The sequence below is a fragment of the Arachis duranensis genome, chromosome 1 (assembly GCF_000817695.3).
Source record: "Arachis duranensis cultivar V14167 chromosome 1, aradu.V14167.gnm2.J7QH, whole genome shotgun sequence".
Classification (NCBI taxonomy): domain Eukaryota; kingdom Viridiplantae; phylum Streptophyta; class Magnoliopsida; order Fabales; family Fabaceae; genus Arachis; species Arachis duranensis.
The window spans coordinates 28167343-28171814 of record NC_029772.3 but is presented as its reverse complement, the minus strand read 5'-3'; positions in this window follow the sequence as shown (position 1 = coordinate 28171814).

Below are 4472 nucleotides of genomic sequence, written 5' to 3'. Positions count from 1 at the left end.
GCTCCAACTGATGCTCTTTCTTTAGTGGATTATGCAGATGGACTTGTTGTTCGCCCCATTGAGAAGCTTTCCCTTTCCCTTCTTTGGTGGCCAACCTGAAAGAAGAGAAAAAGAAGAAAAGTAATCCAGAAATAAAGATAAGAAAATAAATAAAGTATGGGTGGGTTAATGCCAAATAATAAGGGTCTCAATTACATAGTAACTACGACATGCAAGTGAGAAAATAGTAGAAATAAATGACATATCAATAGTGCAAAAGTTGCAACAATGGGGAAAAGAGTGTAGGTAATGCAAGATAGTATAAGCTCATGTCAATGCAAGAGGGGTACAAGTATCATAAAAGATTAGTATTAATTTAAATAATATTACCCAATCAGAATAAAACAAGTCATAAAGTACCAAAATAATTCAAGAAAAGATGTAACAGTTGAATAAGAAAATTTAACACCAATGTAAAAAGAATAACTTTAGAAAAGAAAATAAAAATATGCACAAAATTAAAATATAATGAATGAAAGTATGCAAATAAATTAAACAAAATAGAATGGAAGAAAAAAAGGATGAGAAGTTAAAAAGATGAAGAAGAAGTAAGAAAGAAAGAAAGAAGAAAGAAGAAAGAAGAAAAGATAGAAGAAATTACGATTAGAATAGATAGGATTTCTGGCACAGATCTGGATAAGCTGTGCGGCGCAGACAACGCGGACGCGTGGTTCACGCGATCGCGTGGTGGGTGATAATTTCAGGTGACGCGATGCGTGACCTGATTTGTGCTATTGGCGCGAGTGCAGCCGTGCGTTCGCGCGACTCTCTGTTTTAAATGCAATTTGCCAAAAATCTGGGTGACGCGGACGCGTGGGGAGGCTATTTCGTAAACGACGTGAACGTGTCAGCGACGCAGTCGCGTGGGAATATTTGTGCCTAAGGCACGCCTCCAGCCACGCTTTCGCGTGACTTTCTATTCACTTTTTTTTTCTTCCTAATGCACTTGTGACGCAGACGCATCAGCGAAGCTTACACGTCGCGTGCATTTTTTTATGCAAAATGCAGAATGTAGTATGCAGATACTGATGCAAATGTTATGAATAATTTTAGGTTCAATAAAATAAAGTAAAACTCAAAAACAAACAAAACTAAATAAAATTATAATTGAAAAAGGAACGATCATACCATGGTGGGTTGTCTCCCACCTAGCACTTTTAGTTAAAGTCCTTAAGTTGGACATTTGGTGAGCTCCTTGTCATGGTGGCTTGTGCTTGAACTCATCCTGAAACTTCCACCAATGCTTGGACTTCCAATAAGCTCTATCAATACCAAGTAAATTTCTCAAGCTTTGATGGAGTTCTTCACAAGCTTTGAGCTCCCAAATTTGATCCTCATATATGCCTGGATCCCAAATCTTGTTGCTGCACCCGTCTTTAAGTGGAACATGATGATTCCGTTCGAGTGGTAAGCAATTTGAATTCTCACTACGGCATCCAAACAGTTTTCTAGACCCATTCAATCGAGCTCTACACCAATATTTGCACTTCAGCTTGGAGTGTGAAACCGTATTGAACCTTGCAGGGCAACTTCTACCACTAACCATTTTCCTCTTACTCTTAAAGCCACAAAGAGCTCTAAGCTAACCATCCGTCTCAAGTAGCCCATATTCAAGTGAGAAAGTAAAGGTTAAGGATAGGTATTTTACCCACTTGAATATTGTGTTGGACAGTGATGGCCTTGGGAGAGGTGTTTCTAATGAACTTGCAAGCTCCACTCCTTTGTGTTCTTCTTTGACAACTACCACCTCTTTGCAAGCTTCTTCAATATCAACCTCTTCCTCTTGGTAGCTTTCTTCCAATTCAATCTCTTCTTCATTGCTCACCAAGGGCTCTTTATCAACCTCTTCCAAGTTTTTAACTATGATATGCCTTGGAGGTTGTACACCTTCCTCAACATCAACATCAAACACCTTGGAAGGAGGCTCTATGACTTGACCTTCCCATAGAGGTTCAGCATCTCCTAAGTCTGCAACCACTTTTTCCTTTTCAATAATTGCTGCTTTGTCTAGTTGTTTAAGTATAAAATCGTACTCCTCCTTGATGATTTCTTTTCTATGACAACTCTCTTCAACTACTCCTTCATCTGCAAAGGTCTCTTCTACCTTCACCTTTAATGCCTCCTCAAGCTCCTTATGAAGTATGGATTCGCAAAGATGATCCATTCTCTCTTGTTCCATGTCAATAGCATCATTTGGATCATGTTGCTCTTGGATTGATAGATGTGGGTGATCTTCCAGAGAGGGTGGTGATGGGATGGAGAGATCATTATGGGATTGAAAAAGAAGTGCACTATAGCTTGAGGGTTGATTGTTGAAGGTATTCAATGGTCCAATTTGGGTGACGAGAGCTTGTATAACAGAGTTTAGATCGGTAAGTGCTTTCTCTGTAAGGGTTCATTTCCAAGGGTTTGGGGTGGATAGAAGGGTTCATTTGTTGGGAGAAAGGGTTTATGATAGGAAGGTGGTTCATCTTGATAATGATAAGAAGATGGTGTATATTGAGGTGGTGGTTCTATGTATGGTTCATAAGGTGGTTGGTATGGTAGATATGGGTTAGGGTCATATGGAGGTGAATGGTGAAAAGGGGCTTGTGAGTATGGTGGTCCAAAGCTATGTTGAGGAGGGAGTTCATAGGCGTATGGTTGTGGTTGTTGATAATCAAAAGAGTGCTCACCATAGCCGTCATCTTGGTATGCCTCTTGGAAGGGCTCTTGGTTATAGTATGTTGGTGGAGGTTGTTGCCAAGAGGGTTGATCAAATCCTTGTGGCTCCTCCCATCTTTGGTTGACTCATAGCAAAGTTGTGAGAGTTCATGGTAGCTAAAGAAAATAAAAACTAATAAAAATTAATGAAAATAAACTCCTAAAACTAGAAATACTAACAACAATATAAGATAGAAATTTGAAAAAGGGTTAAATTTTGAAAAGGTTTGATTTTTAAGATTTTAAATTTAAATTTTGAAATTTGAATTTTGAATTTTGGAATTTAAATATTGAATTTTGAAATTTGATTTTGAAATAAGATAAGATAAGATTTTAAAAAAGATATGATTTTTGAAAAAAAATTGAATTTTGAAATTTAAAACTAAGATAAGATAAGATAAAAATTTTAAAATAAAAATATGATTTTTTGTAATTTTTGAAAAAATCAATTAAAATAAAGAGAATATATTTTTGAAATTGATGAGTGATGCCAGGGCATTTAGGCCAGTTTCACTGACCTTTTCTTTACTGTTTTAAGGTAGTTTCATGCATTTTCTTAGAGAATAAGGCAAGTTTTGGATGAAAATACACTCACACCTTGATTCAAGCAACTATTGTGAATTTCACATGATTTCATGAGGATTCTGCAAGAATTAAATGACAAATTGATGATGCATAATCTCATGACTTTAACTAGAGCTTTGATGCACTTTATTTGCTTGATTTCAGGACAAAAGAAGCAAGGAAGAACCACGTTAGTAGCCACGTTAACCTAGTTAACGTGACCACTAACATGGAATGGGAAAGAGCTTGCAACGTTAATGAGAAAAGTGATCACCAATAATGCCTGCGAAGCCATCATAAGCCCACGTTAATTGCCATGTTAACTAGATTAACGTGGTATTTAACGTGGAGACAAAGAAAGCTCCAACGTTAGTGGTAAATGTGAACACCACTAACGCTCCAAAATGTGGCAATGAACCACGTTAAGAGTCACGTTAACTTAGTTAACGTGAACTCTAACGTGGAAGAGAGGATCAATGCCAACGTTAGTGACACTCACTTTTGTCACTAACGTTGGATCAAACTAGCATTGCCCACGTTAGTGGTCACGTTAAGACCACTAACGTGAAAGTTAACGTGGAGCTAAGATTGATGAGCCAACGTTAGTGACACTCACCTTTGTCACTAACGTTGGAGATGGCATTCACTACCACGTTAGTGGCCACGTTAACTTAGTTAACGTGAGCTCTAACGTGGAGAGTAGGGGCACTTACGCTCTCGAAGATGAGGCATACCCACATTAAGAACCACGTTAACTTAGTTAACGTAAGCTCTAACGTAGGGACAAGGGGCACAAGGCAACGTTATTGGGAAAGGTGAGTCCCAATAACGCTTGAGAAGGTTTATAAGGCAACGTTAGTGGTCACGTTAGTGCCACTAACGTTGGAGTTAACGTGGGCTATATGGGGTCGGAACGTTAGTGAAAAAGGTGATTGCCACTAACGTTCTCGAACCCACAATCTCACTTAATGTTAACTTCACTAATGCCCATGCCTAATTCATACTTTTCTGCAAGTTGAGCCCACTAAAGATTGTAACTGCTTCAACTCAAGATCTAAGGCCCACATCCAAGACTTGAAGAACTCACTAGAAGATCAAGAGAAGTAGTATATATAGGAGTAGTTTTGAACTATAGAGAAGCTTGGCACTTTGGAGAACTACCCTCT